We start from the raw sequence: 20,681 nt of genomic DNA, 5'->3' as shown, positions 1-20,681 counted from the left end.
CCTGGCTCCCAACCTTCATGAGCTTGAAGACAACAAGGTTTTTAAAAATACAGGGTAAGACACTAAGTAAACAATCCTATGCATGATGTCTATTAAGTAGTAATTCTCTCTTAGATCAATAAGACTTACTCTTTGGTATGTATGTATTCAGAAATGCAGCCTGCTATAATTTTGCACAATGAAATGTCTGGCAAAAGCACTGAGCAATATTTGCCGTGAAGTTCAGAATCATAAACCAATGATCAAACTCTGGGTCATGTTTGAAGAGGTGGTCTCTTCAGTTCATAAAATGGGGTGTGTGTGTGATTTTTGATCAGTTATATGGATGGTCCATAAAAGTCATAATCAAAGCACTGTCTGCAACCTTTTTTTTTTTTTTTTTGGCAGTTCATCAAGGACCCTGCAGTGAACTGTGACCCAACACATTTTGACCATGTGGAAAAGATATACCTTTAGAAGGATGCAAGCGTGTACTGGTATCTCCAGATTAAATACCCAACAGAGCATCCATCTGTCACCATTAATTCAAAGTAGCAACAGGCACGCGGAAGTGACATTTTAGTTATTCAGATTTTAAAAGGTTCATAAAGTGCAACATGATTAGAAGGGGCTTTCAAGGTGTGACCAGTTTCAGTCTTCAAAGTGAAAAAAAAAGTAGTTGGGTTAGAAGTAGCAGCAGCAAACAAGTATAGAAAAGTAAAGAGATGTCTTTGTCTTTTCTGTATCAGGTCTGTTCTATATTTCTATCCTGCTTATGTCATGAATTTAGCATGAGTATAGTATCAAACATATAGATAATCCTGATTAATTTGTAAACAATCAAGCTAAGGTTGCAGTCCTATACCCAAATCCAGAAGTAAATGCTACTGAATTCAATATGGTTTACTTCTGTGGAAAATGAATTATTAAGCAGAATTCACTATAATGTGTCAGAATTTGATTGTTGTTGTTGTTTACATCACCATTTCAGAGCTAACAGCCTGATCTGTTTGCAGAGAAAGAGAGAGAGACAGAGAGGGGGAGAGAGAGAGAGAGACAGAGAGAGAGAGGTGCTATATTTGGGACAGAAGCAGCCCCAAAAATACAAAGTTCAGATGCTTAATTTTGTTACAAAAGTTCATCCCATGTTTTAACAGAAAACTGACTTTAGCCCTTTGAATATATTTTAGTAACCCTATTTAGATTAGCAGTAACAAAAGTTACTGTGCATTTTTATCCTACTCTGTCCTTCCTGATCATCTGGAAATATCACTTTGTCTAATGTGTGATTGCCATCAGTGATTGCTGGATGCCCCCCCAAGTAATCCACTTATATTGATATGTAAAACAGTAAGAATGAAATGTTATATCGAGTCTATATTGTGCATTTGCCTATTCTCTCCAAATACATCATACTTTCCAGAATTCTCTTTCTGCAAAATTGTTGTCCTTCTAGAACACAATCCAAACAAATTTAAGCATATTTTACATCCCACTAGTTTCAATGGAATGTATCAAAAAGTCCTTAGTCTGTTTAAAGTTGGCTGGATTAAGTTCTATTTTCTAAACTGCCCTGTGATCCTATGAGATGAAGTGAGGTATAAAAAGCATGCTAAATAAATATGCAAATAGACCAAGACTCAACCAGCTACGCATATAATATACTAGGTTACAGCAAGCCCATTTCTGAAGTGTTTCTTCTTCTATGAACAGGGCTGTGAAATCACAAAACAATCATTAACTATCTACTGGAACTTTCTACTGTTTTCTGTAAGAGCAATTCTACGTTCTGTGATCCAGCACGCCACAGAAGTTAATATGGGATGTCAATATGTTTTTCCTATTTAGCATTTTGTTCTTTTCCCCCCACACAGAATATTTAGCTGTTTAAACAGGATTTGGATGCAAAGCTAACAATATTATACAAGTTTTATTTCTCAATGGAGAAAGTGGAAAGAATGTGGCATGACATTAATATCCATTTAATTGTTTGAAGGATTTTAAAGATATTAGTTAAGGATTTCATAATTTCAATTTCTCCTTTTTCATTTAATAGTAGACATTCATTAAGAACCACACACTGTAATAAATTATAATAATTTCAAACAAGAATTAAATTACTAGGTAGCTACAGAAAGAGCCATTTTTCCTTAGGTAACCTGTAATCTAACTGTCAAATTTAAAATCTTTTCCCAATCAACTCTTCACAACATTCACATTTATTCATCTATGTTAAATTAATAAAAGGTGTGAATAATACTGACAAAATTGATCATTATTGTTCATGCAGATTAAGGAAAATTATAAGGTAATCTAAGATGTAAAAGGAATAGAGGAAATCTATTAACGATCTTATAAATAAATTATTTCTGTTTCTTTTTTTAAAAAAAAACTAAAGAAAAACTTCAACAAGACTTATTTAAATTGGCCATGGAAGATATTTCACAAGTTGTACATTTTAAACCATTAAACACTTCATTGCCCTTTTCTTTACAAAGGATGTAAAACAGAATGGTACTGTAACGGGGTGATTTTTTTAAGGACGATATAACAATAATGGAGTTTTGACAAGCTGTAAAGATATCATGCTGAAATAATGCTAAAGATTAGCAAGCTTGATACTCTGTTCGAACTCCCATAGGTCTTATACACTGGGATGTTACTGAGCATCTCTTGGAGAAAACTCTTCTTCTCTCATACATCTTCTTAGGAATACAGCTCTATTATCAATATATTTTAGTAAAAAAATATTGAGACGATTCCCCGTCTTCTCATATGGGGCCCTTGTGGTGTCTTTCCAATATATATTTATCAAGTAAACTGACAAGACTTTCCAATAAAAAGCTGCCAATTGTATTCCAGCCCCTCTTTTTTATAATTATATGCAAAAGTCAGTGCATTTCTTGGAGCAAGCTATCTTGTTCTCTGCCTTATTTGCTATTATCTAACCTTGATGCCCTTCCTCCCCCTTTCAGCTGAGATCCCTGTAGATAAAAGTAAAGCATGTCAACATCTGTTTTCATTCACACCAATTTTAATTTACAAAAGAGAGAGATTTGCTATTTTCAGAATACACTCTAAAGCACAGATTTAAGGACATTAATGCGACTGCAATTCCAGTGCATCAGATTTTCATGAATACTATGGATACATTCTGGAGGGGGTTGCATGATGAGGTGCTGTGGAGTTACACACACTTTAGATATCACCAAGTTATTTAAAGTTATTTTTGCCTCACCACAGTCCTATTCTGTGATAATGTGAAAAACTTTTAAGTCCTTTAATAAGTTACAGAAGATGTTAGTAGTATAACAGTTCTGGTCCTCAGATAAATTGACATTTCTATTTCAACAGCACAGAGAAGGCACAATTCTAGTAATCCCCTGCTACTATACAACAGCACTTCTCCTTCCCCTTAGAGTTCAATTCAAATGCTCCAGAGTGCATGTTTTAGTCCAAAGGCATTTCAAACAGACCTCTAAAATAAAAATCGTAAAACAGCCCCATAATATGGCCCATTAAGAACATGCAAACCACTGGGGTGGCCCACAATACAACCAAAGTTTTTTTAAAAAACAACAACACAAAACACTGTATTACTTCCAATATGTAATGTGTACTGCAGAAACACAGAGAATATTGAAGGGTAAAATACTTTAACGTGCTCACCTTGAACCTAACAATACTTTCTTTGAAGCCACTGGTAAAATCCTCCTGACTGCCATGGAAGCCAAGTTTGGTCACCACTGATTGCCTTTCTCAAATTCCTCCATCTTTCCCCCCAGTTAATATGCTGGTAGTTATACTAATGATTGCCATTGCCCTGCAAACATCTGAGTAACCTCCACATATTTACAGGCCATATTCGTTGCGGATATCAAACAGCTTTCTTCTCTTGCTACAAAGTTGTAGAAGCAGAAGCAGGGGGGGCGGGGATCTTGCTCCAATGTTTACATCTCTATTTGGAAAGCATCACAACAGTCTAGTCCCCTAACTGAAAATAAAACTTCTCGGTCTCCTTGGAGCTCTTTAAGACATATAGCCTGAAGAGAAACTTGGAGGGGGGGGGGAACAATACATAAGTTGTGTTGTAATCACATCGAGCAGCTGAGCCCAAGGAAGGCAGGCAATGGAATGCCATACAGTAATCAGCACTGTTGACTAATCAGAATTTGAGACACTAGAAGGTAATAAGGGTATTATAAAGAATGGCTTATTGAGGGAGCAGCTGTTTACGGTTAGTTCACTGTTTAAATGAGTTTGTCTAGATTGCTGTGGCACGTTTTTGGTGTGTGCGAACACACACACACACAAAAAAAAAACTTTGCCCCTTTATCATTAGACCAGGATCATTAGACCAGGAAAAATCACAGAGTTATTGGCAAGAATTCAGATCGAGATAGTCCCTTAGAAGTAATTACTTGGGTTTAGGAGATTTCTAAAGATTGACAAACTCAGTGCCTTTGGCAGCTTCTATTTAAAAAAAAAAAAATCTCCACTGATTTTGTTGCCATGGGCACAAGAGCTGAGGTAGCAAAGAAGGGTAGCAGTAGCAGGCAAGGAGTAGTGGGGGGGGGGAATGGGGAGGGAGGAAAGAATGCCATAAAAGAACAGCTACCAGTATTTACAAAAAGATATGTAGTGTGGACCACTCGTCCAATCAGCATAATAAATGAAATTATAAAACATGTACCCTTTTAATATCCCTGAATGCAAACATACTTTTTTAAAAAAACAAAACACTGCTGCAAACTCAGCAAGGAAAATTAGTAAATGTATGTTAAAACAGAAAATATGAAAGCTATTTATTTTTTTTAGAAGAAGCAGCACAGACATTGAAAAGAGACAACTCACCATAACTCAGACAAAAACCATCTTGTTCAAATCTATTTGTCATACAGTTGTTCAACTGTTTGGTGTTTTTTGGGGATTTTTTTTTTTTAATTCTCCTTCAGGAAACCAAATTCTGGTTTGGCATCCAAAAACATCTACGAAGTCCTCAAAGCATGAAGGAAGCCGAATAATACTAATGGAAATTTATCATAATGCATTATTTAAACATATTCTACTTTGGGCAACAGCCGGCTTGGTAATGTTTAAAAGCAGTCAGCAAGCAGTGGAAACTCTGATACCTTTTGTAACAGTTCACATGTCAAACTGGCAAAGTGCCCACAGCGTACAGCAGGAAAAAAAAAATCTATTTAATGTCTGCCCCACAAGGCGACATGAGGTTTGATTGGCAGAAAGCAGAGAGTGGCTTTTGATCATGTGTCCTAACAAGCAGTTCCAACTCCTGTCTCTTCGGCTGAACAGCTCTACATTGCCTATTCAAACAGAAGTGACAGGCCACTGCACTACTCCTTGGCTCTACTCTTGCACAGTGGGAACTATGCTGGAGACAGAGCCACTGATTAAATAGAGCACTTTTTTCCCAAGACAAGCAGGTTGTCTGAATCAAAGTTGGGCAGAATCAATTCAACATTATTAAAAGAGGATATAAAACTGAAGCCGAGTGATGTTAGGCCAGTTTGTACAACCTCAGGGATTCACAGAATGATGAGCAGGATAAGGAATGGTAAGACCTACAAAGCTAGGTTAAGAATTAGCTGCTACACCTTGGCCATTTTCCCATTGCTTCAGGTTCCCCTTTTTTCAGTCATTTCTTCATAGGTTTCTTTTAAAAATACACATACGTATATGCATATACATACCATGACAGAATTTGCAATCTTAGTAGAATTCAGACATCTCTTTTTAGCATAACTGTACTGTTGTTGGCCCTTGTTATTTCCTTTCCCTTTCCAGTTCTGTCCCTTTCTAGTTAAATACAGCAACTAGAATTTTTGAAAAAAAATGTTTCAGCATGCCTATTTCAGATTTATTTATTTTTTTAAAAAAAAAGGGCATGCCCACCAAATAATGAAATGCTTAAGCATAGAATCATATAATTGCACAGTTGGAAGGGACCCAGGGGTCATCTAGTCCAACCCCCTGCAATGCAAGAATCTCAACTAAAGTAGCCATGACAGATGGACATCCAACCTCTGCTTAAAAATCTCCAACAAAGGAGAGTCCACCACATCTTGTGGGAGTCAAGAAGCTCTTATGGTCAGAAAATTCTTTTGATATTTAGTTGGAATCTTCTTTCTTGTCGCCTGAAGCCATTCATTCGGGTTCTAGCCTCCAGAACAGGAGAAAACAAGCTTGCTCTATCCTCCATGTTACAGCCCTTTAGATATTTGAAGATGGCAGCATATTTCCTCTCAGTCTCCTCTTCAGCAGGTTAAACATACTCAATTCCCTCAACCCTTCCTCATAAGACTTTGTTTCTAGACGCTTGATCATCATGGTTGCCCTCCTCTGCACACGTTCCAGCTTGTCAATATCCTCCTTTAACTAAGGTTACCAGATGTCCCCGTTTCCCGGGGACAGTCCCCAGATTTACAAATCAGTCCCCTGACAAAATCCATCTTATATGTCAGGGATGTGTATACCTGTGAAGAGATCCAAGATTTAGAACCTCAAAGCCAAAGTGAGAGCATTTGGGTCAAAATTAAGGGAGAGAAGAATAACAGTGACCTCATTGTGGGAGTTTACTATAGATCCCCAAGCCAAACGGAGGACATAGATGATGCCTTCCTGGAACAGATGGCCAAGCATGCAAAAGGAAGGGAGATAGTAGTAATGGGGGCCTTCAATTACCCGGATATTTGTTGGATGTCAAACTCAGCCAAGAGCATAAGGTCAAACAGATTCCTCACTGGCCTTGCAGACAACTTCATTGTCCAGAAAGTGGGAGAAGCAACAAGAGGAACAGCCATTTTAGGGAGAAAGGTTGTTTCCTGCTGCTCCAGAGCAGCGGACACGGAGCAATGGATCCAAACTACAAGAAAGAAGATTCCACCTAAACATTAGGAAGAACTTCCTGACAGTAAGAGCTGTTCAACAGTGGAATTTGCTGCCAAGGAGTGTGGTGGAGTCTCCTTCTTTGGAGGTCTTTAAGCAGAGGCTTGACAACCATATGTCAGGGGTGCTCTGATGGTGTTTCCTGCTTGGCAGGGGAAAGGATTAGGGGTTTTTTGCTGCTGCATCACACTGTAGATTCATGTTAAGCTTAAGGTCTACTAAGACACCTGGATCATTTTCACATGTACTACTGGCAATCCAGTGTCCCCCATCTGTGCAGCTGGCTCTTCCTGCCTATGTGTAGAACCTTCATTTGTCCCTATTGAAATTCATTTTGTTAGTTTTGGCCCAGTTCTCTAATCTGTTCAGGTATATCTTGAATCCCAGTTCTGCTTCCTGCAGCATTGGCTACCCTTCCCAATTTGGTGTAATCTGCAAATTTGATTAGCATCCCCTCCTGGCATTGGATGGCTCATTGGTTGGTAGTTACTGGGGTCTTCTTTTTTCCTCCTTCTGAAGATGGGGACAACATTTGCCCGCCTTCAGTATGCAAAGACCTCACTGTTCTCCAGGAATTGCCAAAGATTGTAGACAGAGGCACTGAGATTACAAAATGCCTTTGAGTGCAGCTCCTCAGGCCCTGGTTTATTATGAAGCATTTATGTGGTTCTCATTTGATAGTGGCCATTAACTAATTTACCATTTTTCAACAATAGACCAATAGTAATCTGTGGTTTGCTGGAATGCTAAGGAGATGCATCAAATAAAACCATCCATTGGATATCCACCAGTTTTAGTGTTATGAGAGTAGGGAGAAAAAACTTTCCTCCATCCACTTTCTCCATGCCATGTATAATTTTGTAAACTTCTATCATGTCACATCTAACTCAGCCTTTCTCTAAACTGAAAAGTCCCAAATGCTGCAACTTTTCCTCGTAGGGAATTGCTCCATCCCATTCATCATTTTGGCTGCCCTTTTCTGGACCTTTTCCAAACTCTACAAGGATTTTTTTGCGGTGAGGCAACCAGAACTACAGACAGTATTCCAAATATGATTGCACTATAACTTTGCATGACAACATTATGATATTGACACTTTTATTTTCAATTCCTTTCCTACTGATTCCTAGCATAGAATTTGCCTTTTTCAAAGATGCTACACAATGGGTTGAAGCCTTCATCAAGCTATCCAATACAATCCCAAGCTCTCATGAGATATGGGGACAAGAGATCAATGTCTGTATAGATGTGTTGCGTTAATACTATAGAATACTACAGAATAAAATACCTTTTATCATATTGCTTCATTAAATGTTTAAAACTTTCAGATTAAGGCATCACTAAAGAGATAGATTTAATTACAACTTGTCATGTATCTCCAAGCTGATGACAAACAGGGCTGATTCACTCAAAAGGCAGGCTGTGGCAGCTGTCTCAAGCTGTGGAAGACCATGAGGCGGTGCGGTTTCTGGCAAGATCTTGTCAGATCACACCAAAATTTCGTGAGATGTCATGCACTACAAGAGATCTCACAAAATCTTGCCCAAACCCACTGTTGTTGCTTCGCTAGTACCACCACACAACACTGGTAGGGGAGGCTTTGGCACGGTGGCAAAGCGGTAAAATGAGATGTGCCACCCCTGCGGCTAATCTTGCTGAGCCTTCATGATCTGCTTTAAAACTCAGATTCTTACCCAGGATCCGCTGCTATAGCTTCAAGGCAGTCTCCCATCCAGGTACTTGCTAGAACTTCTATGCCTAGCAAGCACCAAGATTAGCAACCAGTTTAATGAAAAATGCAGCTATTAAGCAACCAGCTAACACACTAAAATGTTACCTATCCCAAGTCTCAAAAATCCAGAGTAAAATAATCCTTTCATTGGGACCAGCTAAATACTGCCAAAGCAGCAAGCAAGCTTTCAAGTTCAACAGAATGCTTCTTCAGACTGAATGTTATACAAAAGAAGAAGAAAAATGAGTGAGCAAAATAGTAAATTGCTGGATATGATGAAAAGCCCTAGTCTGCAGCTTGTAAGAGTCTTAAAATGGAATGGAGGAGGTGTTATGCAGACTTAATTAAGTTAGATTATGCCTAGTGCAAAAAGGTCTCAGGTTGCAGCATGGTATGCTGAGGCAAAGAAGCAATGGCTACTTAAAAGGGACCAATGTGCTGCAATTAACACTAGAGGCAAATCCAAGTAACAGCTAGCATTTGTAGTTTCAAAGGGGGAAATTAGCTATTGCTCCTCAACCCCAGCATGCCACACTGTAACCAGAGATCATTTTTGCATATTCTAATAAGTATATGCTACTGTTGCTATTTGGATTTGATTTTATCATTCATGGCTGACTGCAAATTTGTCAGTGTATAAGCAGAAAGAAGGAGCTTGCTTCCAGTTTTCAGAGTGCACACATAGGTGCTTATGGGATACTGAGTAAGAGTTCTGACCATGGCACAAGGACACAGCTGGTGCCCTTTCACTGGACCTTATCTCCAAAGAAGTAGCAGCTGCAGCATTTGTCTCCTGTTACACAAGGGCAGATCTCTAATCCTAACTACAACAGGATTCAAGGGCAACATATTCCAGAACTCCTCAGAAGACGAGATCCAGCATCCAACCTTGTACTCCAAGGTCAGGGATTTTTGAGACTGCAGGCAGGAAGTACCAACAATCCAAGAACCCTCATTGCCTGCAATGGAAGACAACACACTTGGGTTTGGAATTTGTAAGTGTATCCATTTAACAATTGATATCAGAGAGTGAGTGGATATTAGTACAGTGGTACCTTGGGTTACAGACACTTCAGGTTACAGACGCTTCAGGTTACAGACTCCACTAACACAGAAATAGTACATTGGGATAAGAACTTTGCTTCAGGATGAGAAGAGAAATCGCACAACGGCAGCATGGCGGCAGTGGGTGGCTGCATTAGCTAAAGTGGTACCTCAGGTTAAGAACAGTTTCAGGTTAAGAACGGATCTCCAGAATGAATTAAGTTCTTAACCCAAGGTACCACTGTACCAAGGACTCAGCTGTAAGCTAGACTTTCCTGGAGTAAAGGCTGGCTGACCCAGCTAATAGTCAAGGCTAGTCTCTTTGGTTATTTTTTAGCAGTTAACATGACTGCCTTCCACTCATTCCATTCTCAGCGTACCTAAATTCCTAGTACCATAGTATGCTTTTAAGCACTGCCTACTTTCTTTTCTGGGACGCGGGTGGCGCTGTGGGTTCAACCACAGAGCCTAGGACTTGCCGATCAGAAGGTCGGCGGTTCGAATCCCCACAACGGGGTGAGCTCCCCTTGCTCGGTCCCAGCTGCTGCCAACCTAGCAGTTCCAAAAGCACATCAAAGTGCAAGTAGATAAATAGGTACCACTCTGGTGGGAAGGTAAACGGCTGCTCTGGTTCACCAGAAGCGGCTTAGTCATGCTGGCTACATGACCCAGAAGCTGTACGCCAGCTCCCTCGGCCAATAAAGCGAGATGTGCACTGCAACCCCAGTGTCAGCCACAACTGGACCTAATGGTCAGGGGTCCCTGTACCTTTTTACTTTCTTTTCTGCATCTTAAATAATTTGCAACCTATAGCCTCCAAGCCCTCATGTGCACATCTCCACAGGTACCTGGAACTCAAATAAACCTCCTCCACATCTCATGCAAGATACATGTGTAGTTTTGCGACTCCCCACTACTGCTTCTCCATTCAGCCACGCACTTGCACCAAAACAATCCCCTCTTGGGTTTTGGGGCAATATTCTGTTTTTGTGGCTCATAGGTGAGATGGTACATATTAAGCACAGAGGTGAAAAGACAAAAGACACCACTAATTATGAAAAAAGCAAACCAGCAATATAATTTACCACAGTTATAACCATGGATCCAACTAGGAGAAGGCACTCTGTAAATCTTATTAAATGAGATGCATATTTATTTATATACTACCTTTCACTGAATTTGAATCCAGGAAAGTTTACACAATTAAAACAAGCTATATACTGAAAACATCAAGCAGATAAAACTAGAGCAATTCAGAAGATTTTGAAATCTTGAGAAGGGACGTTTTCACTGCAAAAGAAGAGGATTAAAACAAAAAGCAAAAACACACAAAAAACAGCAGGCTAAAAGCTAAATGAACAGCAGGACATTGCTCCAGACCTGATTCTGATTGAGATTTCCGACATAGTTCATCCTTGCTACCTCCTCCCTGGGCAAAGCAGCACTGGGTTAACTGGCTGGCATTCAGGATTTCTTAAAGCATCATAGACCAAGGAGCCAAGCACACAAAGTCTCGCTGCTCTGAAGCTCCCACCTTGTGTCAGGCACAAAAGGAATGGCCCTAAGGATGATAACACCTCAAAAACACATATACGCTCCTCATTCTTAGAGAAACAAAACAAGGAAGTAAATATTTGTGCATAGAATTACCACCATGAATTGGGATTCTCTGGCTCAGAACAGACAAATCATACTTGATCTAACTGTGAACAGCAGAAGTGCTTCACAGACCCATGTATTTCTTTTCCTCTATCCTTCGCTAGTACACAGCAGTCAAACTGACCTTCCTTTCCGTTATGAAGTTTACTATGGTTAACATTACATCTGCACTGGTAGCTTCATCAACCATAGTCATTACTAAGCCACATTTAACAACCTTGGCTAGAAACAAGTTTGCAACCTGCCATCTAGGTAAATTACGACAATGTCACTGCAGATAAAAGTCCTGCTAGATAATGCCAAAGGCCCATCTAGTTCAGCATCTTGTTCTCACAGTGGCCAACCATATGCCTATCAGAAGGTCACAAGCAGATCATGAACGTAACAGCACACGCCCCACTTGTGCTTCTCCAGTAACAGGTTTTCAGGGGCATACGGGCTCTAATACTGGAGGTGGTACACAGCCATCAGATCCAAAAGTCCAGGCAACCTAAGGCCCATGGGCCACAAGCGGCCCACGGGGGTCGTTTAATCGGCCCACAAGCCGCCCCCGAACCGAGCCATCCGCTCGGTGAGTCCCCGTTCGCTGCGCTAAACCAGCACAGTGCGGCATGGGGATTTGCTTCTGTGGTGCTGGAAATCACGTCTGCACAGATGCCAGAAATCATGGGTGAATGCACAATCTGGCCCACAGAGGGATATCCGCTGGAGTGAACCAGCCCAGGATAGGCAAACCTTGCCGACCCCTGCAAATAGTCATTGATAACTTTATTATCCATGAATCAATCTAAGCTCCTTTTAAAGTCCCCCAGTTGGTGCCCATTCCTACAATTTATGGCAGTGGATATAAGAAGTCTATTGAGTTTTGTATGGCAATTGTAATGCAGTTTCCCAGTTCTCCCCTGCTTATCAATGTTAGCTCTAACTAAATAGAGCCAGGATTTCCATATTAGAAAGAAGAGAGGAAAGGTAAAAAGCCCACAGACTACTCCAGATCTCTAAAACCATTTTTAAGAGGTTAAGCAGGGAATCTAGAATCTGGGGGTGTCTTTGTAAACAAATATTAACTTTCATTTTTTAATTTTTTGATAATAGTGCAGGGATAAAATATGAGATTTATTTAGGAGATGTGGCAGACTTGTGGCTACATTGAGTTCCCACGCCCAACGGAGAAATCTACTATTAATAGATTAAAAACAAACATTTGTAAGAAGGCACAGAACAATGTTATTATTCAACTTCACAGTTTCTACTATACTATAGTATATAGTACGGTAAATATCAGTCACAGTCAAGTTCAAGACTGGTTTGTCTAGCAATGTTTAGACAATTCCTGCATTCATTACCATACTGTTATTACCTAGTAGTGCATAGTCAGAATCACACTGTAGACATAGAAATCCTGAGATACCTAACTCATTTCCCTTATGCAGATATCTGACATGTCCCTTTCCACTTACTTCACTACTGTGCTGTCACTGCATACACCTGTACACTGCTTAATGCAGTGTAGCATGAATGATGTTCAAATAATGTACAACTCAACAGAGGTTGTACTAGCAAACTACACACAAACACTTTGGTGCTGCTAACGCAGCAAAAGCAATACAGGAGGCAGAAGTTAAAAGTTGCCATCTCTGCAACCACAGCAGGCACTGTGATTCTCCAGGTTTGATTTCACCCTTGAGGCATACTCCATTGTCTCTCGAGACAAAAGGATGCCAAAAACAAAATATAGATATATGGGGACACACACACACACACACACACACACACAATACACACACACACATACATACATACATACATACATACATATAGATTGAATCAACGCTGTACTTATTTAGTTACCTAACAACAATTGCTTCAAGGAGAACTGCTTGACAGCCTGACAATCAAGTTGTACTGCGCCACATGGGCAGGTGAGGATGGGTGTGCTTGTAACATTTTGTGGGCTGGTTCTAATCTACAAGTCCAGTGTTTTGTTTTTACAGTTTCAAATGTAATTCTGTGATTTGTTCTGATGGTTTTTCCTAGGTCTGGAATTTGAACAAAAGGAGATAAGTTCTTGTTCACATCAATCAGGTCCTTTGTGTACTCAGTTTAGCTCAGAAACTGCCATCAGATGTCCAAGCACATATCTCTAGTATCCTGTAGGCTGGATTCCCCAGATCTGGTACCAGGGTTTGATTTGAAATGCTGGAGAAGACAATGGGTGGAATTCAACCAACTTTTACTCCGAGTAGACCCACTGAAATTAATGGACCCAACTTAGTCATGTTCATTAAACAGGTATACTCTGAGGAAACCTTAGCTGAATGTCTATTATTTAGCATTTATAATGTGGCATTCACTGTACTGCTTCATTATTTGATATACTTGAAATAACCACTTTCTGAATATTGAAAACATGAGTAATATGTACAAATGATCTCATCAATTATATATATATAGCATTAAAATATGTCAATTGAACATTGGAGTAGAGTTTCTTCCTTTCATTCATTTTGCTGAAGTTAATCTCAAAATAATGCTTAATCTAAATGGCTTCATGCTCTTGACAGTAGGGAGGAAGATACTTCTCTGTGTTTCCTGCTCTGCCTGCCAGCACTGCTTTCAGAATTGTCATCTGGCAGCTTAAGCCTAAAACAGAGCAAAGTATCAGCTATTTTATGTACACACTTTCTGTCCATCCTTCCATGCTTCCTTACCAACTGAGCAGGTCAGATCTTACATGCAGTCACACAGAGAGTGAATGTATCTCTATTTCATCTGACAGAAAAATAAAGGTGTCAAAATTATTATTTTGTAAGTAATGAGAAAGGTATCAAAAGCCACATAGCCTACTGAAAACAAGAACTATATTAGCATTTAAAATATGTAGCAACGCTGACCATTTTTACTGTCATTTCCTTAAAAAAAAAGCCGATCTAATTAGCTATATTTCCAAAGTGCATACATAGCATTTTTAGTATTATCATAACATTTTGCTTAGAGTTGACATTTTTATTCTGACAAGCACTGTCTGGAGAGCTCTCAATAAATAATACATTTACGATTTTCTGTAAATAAGCAGTGGACACAAATCGTTATCCTTACTTACAGCTGCCCCTCTCTAATAGTGCTTTTACAAGTAAGGTGACTATTCAGTCTAATGCAATCCTCCCAGTGCTCAAAAGACATTTTCATTCATTACCACGGTCACAAGCACTTAAAGCACTTTTAGGCGCTGTTGCAAAACAGCAGGAATGGCAGAGCAAATAAGACTAACTAAAACCAAAGTTCATCACCAAAGAAACCAGAGGTTATTCACCTAAACAAATTGAAGCTTGACTTACGTAAGGTCAACATACATACAGCTAATCCACACACAGACAAGTTTCTTAAAACATTTTCTTTTTATTAAAAGCTAAAAGTCATAGGTGGGAGTACAAGATTAATTTGTAGATTCTAGACCCAACCACAGCATATACTTTAATATTCACTGGTAATGGATTGTCTCGTCAAAATATTGTTTCCTATACTGTCAAAACTGATTGCAATGAGGTCTTCATTTTCTCTTTTGCCATCCCCATAAAATTGAAATAGTCTTCTATATTTTATTAACTCAGTATGGAACATAAATTTCTTTCATTGCAAACTCACCTCATGTAATATGTTGCACTAATGATCAGAAAGTGGCACTTATGGAACAGATCCCTTGAAGAGAGATGCAAAGCTAGGGCAGGAAATTGTTTTAAGTCTATCTATGGCAACATAAGTCCTCACACTATGAGAGTTGTGGATCAGTTCTCCATGTGGTCCCTTCTGTTAAAGCTTAGAATTCGTTTTCAAAGCAGAAGTAAGGATAGCAGCAGAAAACAATATCAATCCCAGACCCAAATGAATGTGGGTTGGCATCACTTGTAACTGCTGTATAGCTTGAAAAATGCTTTGCAACGATTAAAGCTTATCTTAGCAATCTAGACAATAATGGATACTGAAAGGGAAATCACTGAGATATGAATACTAACCTCTCTAAGACAGAGGAATGGTGCTTTCGTTAATGGAAACTATGTGGGTGGGGATGTGGAGGAGATGGACAGGATGTAACCGTACAACTGGAATTAAACCTAGATGCTTCTCTTCAGAAAAGTTCAAGGGCATTTTTAGTGCTTGTCAGTGCTAGCCAGCTTTGTCTCATCCAAAAGATAAAATCTCCTGCAACAGACTTGCACTTTGTATAAAGCTCTGCAGTGCTTCCAAGTTCCTTGAGCAGTGTGTGTCATGTTAACAGTCCACCAGCAGCAAAAATGAGTGAATGTGATGGCTAAGCATAGGAATTTAAAAACTTCCAAGCACTTTTTTCCACCTAAGCAACACTGAGTAAAATGTTACAACATTATAAAGACTAAACCAAACAGAAATATTCTAAAATAAATAACGTTATGGAAATCTCTGCCAGCCTTCTTTGAAGTTCAGCCTGATATTAGAAAGGGCTAAAATGACAAACAATGTCTGTAACCAATATCATACGGCAAACCTTCATTTGACCACACCAGCAGAATTACCACAATAGAGGAAATATCCCTACAAATGTATTTATATACTTAAACTAGTTTATCCTTTCAACTATGAGTATGCTATAGAAAAGATTTGCTGTTATATGTTTATTGTGTTATACTGAATGATGGCCTTCAACATGGAAACTAGAGTGAGAACCCGTTTATAAAAGACTTTGTTGAAATATTGTACTCTTAATGCAGAATCAAGACAGAAAGTGAACTATGAATGTGGGCCCTGAGTAATTGGGTTTTGGGATTTAGCATAAATGTGGAGTTGAGTTTCCAGTGTACCAAATGACTAACCAGCCTACCGTTCCACATCGCAAGCATTGTACTGAGACTTGGAAAAGAAATCTACCCTTCTGGCTACAGACAAGTCAGTTGCTAGCTATTACTTGTAAGGATTTGGAATGAATGATAAAATAATTAGTATGAACCTATACCTTAATTTACAAATCAAATAAGGCTTTTTCTTTTTTTAAAAAAAGTGAAAACAGCATCAGAAAGCATGCATAAAATATTATTTTTAGGTCAATGGTTCCCAAACTTATTTTCCCTGGAACACTTGAAAATTGCTGATGGCCTTGGACCAATTAATGGTTTTTCTTCCTGTTTGTAATACACTGTGCTAAATGCTGCATGATTTTTAATAGTATTTTTATTGCTTTTATTTCTTATATTTCAACTTGCATTTCATAGAATACAAAAAATACATTATAAGAAATAAAAGAAACAACAAAAATACAATTAAAATTCAAAATTAATATTTAATGTTCCTTTAAAAGGTGAAGTTATCTTATATGGGATTTTGAGGAGCCTGGTCCCATTGTTGCAGAAACTACATGACTGAGGGGTATTAAGGCATGGAGAAACTACCTGTCTCTGCAACAGTGGAGGTTGTATAATCTTTTGTCTCTTAAGCCGTATGGAGGCTTCTGTCCAATTCTGAAGCAGTGCCAGAGGTTCCTATGGGGCAAGTAATGAAGTTACCATCAGCAACTTAATACAGAGTCATGTTACAAAGGGGTAATTTAGAAAGCTTGCTCTCCATGAATTAATCACCAGAATGGGTTAACTGCCTTTTGCATGGCAATTGATAATCTCAGTACAGAGAAATCTACCTGCCAGGCAGCAACTCCAGTGAACAGTCCTTTCTATGGGTCAACTGTTATCAGAGCAGCAAATTATTCCTGGCCCAGTTGTAACAAGGCAACTTTTTCTGAGTACCTCAGTGCAGGGCCACAAATTTGTTGAGTTTGCAGACCTCACTGGTCTTTCAAAAGCAAAACCCCCAGGAAGACAAACAAGTAGTTCCTTCTGCTAAATAGATGAACTATACCTTGATCAGAATATAAAGACCCTTAAAAGAATATTTTCCCATTGCTTTTGGCAAGTGGGAAGGAGGTCAAGCAAGGGGGCTTGAAATGAATGAAGGAAAGGGAAAAAGACACAGATGAAACCAATATCAACACTGGCTATCAGAGTTTACTACCAACATGTGGGTGGTGGTGCATCCCAAACCCAGATCAGATCTGGTACCTTATCAAGTATTTTGATAGAGTCTAGAATGCCTGTAGTTTGGCTACAATACCCATGCTGTTGAAGGAAAACCCGTTTAGGCTTCAGGCAGCCAATAATTTCCATCGAATGACTCGGGTGGAAAGGAATGGGGAGCTATGCTCCAACAACTGGAGGCAATGTACAGCTTCCTATATATTAGTCTAATGGTTTCCACTGGTTTGGTGACAGAGTTGGGCATGATACCGGCTGAAGTGCTATTATTAAGGACAGATTAAAACAGCTGTACATTATGCTGAAGTACTCAATGTTCCTTTTACAGACAGACGGTCCTGGATTACAAGCAGCACTTGACCATTTAAATCACTACAACAACCAGATTTAACCAGCTGGGCCATATTCTCTTAGGCAGGGCCTGTTGACCTCCTCAGTCACAGCTGCTCAAGTGAAATTTTGATTAGACAACTTATTTCCAGAAGCCAAAGGACTCTGATTAAATAGATTTACTTAGACATGTTAAAGTATTTAAATGTGCATTCATTGGTTCAGAACTGCCAGTTGTAGTAAGCAAGGCACCAGACCCTAAATACAGTAGGAATGATATAAGATAGCTAATGATGTAAAGATACATCTGTGTGAAGCACGTTGCTACGCATAGAAGTTTTTCCACAGGATGACAGCCAATATATTTATTAAAGGTAAATGATGATCGGAAGGCTGTATTGATCTAGGGGTGGACAACTAGCTCACCAGTGAAAGCCACTTCAGAAATGTAAGACAGAAGGTCACAGCTAATTTGCATATGCTAGTTGCAATAATTGGCCGCATTTGCATACCGTTTTATGAATCTAGAAGATGGCAAAATGTGGGGGAAATACGTCAGTTTAATTTTATTTGCAGAAACCCACCAGCAAACCAACTTAAGAATGTGTGTTTGCCACTCCTGTTCCACAGGTTCAAATATGTAGGGATCAAAGAAATTCATTTCCAAAAGATGTGACCCATTCACTTCATCTAGACATTTTCTCTGATATGACTGGCAACTATCACAGCCAAGAATAAATTATTTATTTGTAATAAAGTATATAGTATTGCAAGACCTGAATTCATGCACAACATTATTTGCAATAACAACAAAAGTTTTAAGAACTTAGTTATTTTAGTTCTTGAAGGAAACACAATACATTACTGAAACTAATGGCTTAAACTATTTTAATGGCACCAAAGGCATGTGACCTCACACAAGCACAACATGCAATGGGCGACCTCAATCTTTGGCGCAACTTGGCACCTCTGGTCCTATTACAGCCCATAAATGCCTCCTGACACTAATCAAGCACCTACACCGCTTCACCTGACTCAGATGACAAGAAACAGAGGTGGCTATCATCTGTATACTGATGGCACCTCACCTCAAATTGCCTGATGACAACTCCGAGAGCAAGCATGGGCAAACTCCGGTCCTCTAGATGTTTGAGACTACAACTCCCATCATCCCTGACCACTAGTCCTGTTAACTAGGGATGATGGGAATTGTAGTCCCAAACATCTGGAGGGCCGGAGTTTGCCTATGCCTGTCCAAGAGGCTTCATATACTTGTTGAACAGTAACCAAACGAGCAACGAAAACATGAGCAACCAAAACATGTCTTAATGACTTAATATTCAGTGTCTGAAATTCTGTAGTATTATACCATAGGGCTGACACTATCTGTTGTAAATTAATTTTTCATTGTACATTCTCAGTGCTTATTTCTAGCAACAGGCACTTAAGTTCCCTCATTTGCAAAAGCCAGCCAAGAATGTAAAATAACTCAACAGAAATACAATGGTTTGAATCCAAACTTGCCCTTCCATGAATGGAAAGAGTCCTTCTGTCTGCAGAATGGGCTAAGATCCAGCAGAGACTCACTGCTAGAAAGAGGGAAGAGACAATTTCCACTGATTCACCAATCACACACCAGGGGCGGGCGGAGATGGTGCCACCTCCCATGCCATTGTAGAGGGTTCACCAACCCTCCACAGTAGCTTTTCAAGAGGTAGAGGGGTCTGCAAGAGGAAGGAGCAAAAAAACACATTCCCTTTCCTCCAGCAGGAGCATCCTATGAATGTAGTTCTGCTCATTTTTTTTTTTTATGGGTGGGGGAGGGAATGAAATAAAGCCTCCCCCTGAAATACAGGTCTTGCGGATCTTTGCATGCACACTGCTATACAACAGAGCATCCAAAACACTCTTGAAACAAGTATTAGCTACCTTGCAATGTGATCAACAACATTAAAAAAAAACTTCTGTGAAAAGTGAGCCAGAACAAAATTAAAATTAAAATAGATTCCATCCAACTAGTCTAGCCATCCAACTGAAGCCAACAATTTATTTTGAGGTGGGGGGGAGGGGGGAGAACATCAAACCTCTAAGTCTGAAGACAGATGGCTGTGAAAAATCTGGGACATTGTATCACTGTAGTGATGCTTAAGACACCTATACAGAACATATTTAACTTTGCATTTGTCATATAGAAACCAAGCCAAGAAATGGATGTAGAATCTGTCATGGAGCTACTTCTACATATAGTTTTTTCTCCATTTATAAATGCAGTGTTAGAGCTTAACCCTGACGTTTTGGATTTTTCCCATTTTCCTTTCCCTGCCATGAAAATGCATGGGCCTGAGCCTACTATCTGAATTTTGAACCTCCCCTAATCTGGTGCCCTCCAGAAGCTTTGGACAACAATTGACATCAGCCCTACCCTGCATGGCTCTGCTGGCTGGGGCTGATTGGAATTGTCGCTCAAAACATTTGGAGGGCACCCGATTGAAGAAGTCTGCACTAACATCTGGCAAGGCTGGCGTATCTCAAACTCTGTCACGCTAAACTAATCCCAAGGAAAATTCTAACAAATATATTTATATCTGAAATAGATTGCATGCAATAATTTCCAATTTAGCACAATTTTTTTTTGCTCCAGTGTAATATGTAAGCAGATGTAGTGGAGACCCAAATATCTGTTTTCGCTTAAGTAGGGTACTGTTTCTTCTTCTTTCAAGGCCCCACAGTTGAACCACAAACTGTCCTTTGAAACATAGGGAAGTTTTCATGAAGGGCAGAAGCCACAGAATTAATTTCATCAAATAATTGCATATGCTTAAATCTTACTTGAACCAATGAGACAAAAGCATATAAAACATTGCACTGGGATTGTGGCATAAATATACAAAGGCTCTGTTGGAAGCTATCTACCTAGCTACCAAACATTTCAAAAGTTCAGCCTCATTCAATAACATTTTGAATTTATGGAAGCA

The 20,681-nt window shown here is 39.3% G+C and overlaps 1 protein-coding gene across 50 annotated transcripts in view; it reads right to left on the bottom strand.

The window, feature by feature from the left end:
* The window catches only part of SOX6 (SRY-box transcription factor 6), a 438,207-nt gene that overhangs the window by 208,462 nt on the left and 209,064 nt on the right, over positions 1-20,681 (bottom strand). The gene's annotated exons all lie outside the window — the stretch shown is intronic.

The sequence above is a fragment of the Podarcis tiliguerta genome, assembly GCF_965153285.1.
Source record: "Podarcis tiliguerta genome assembly, chromosome: 1".
NCBI classification, from domain to species: domain Eukaryota; kingdom Metazoa; phylum Chordata; class Lepidosauria; order Squamata; family Lacertidae; genus Podarcis; species Podarcis tiliguerta.
This window is presented reverse-complemented; position numbering and strand designations above follow the sequence as displayed.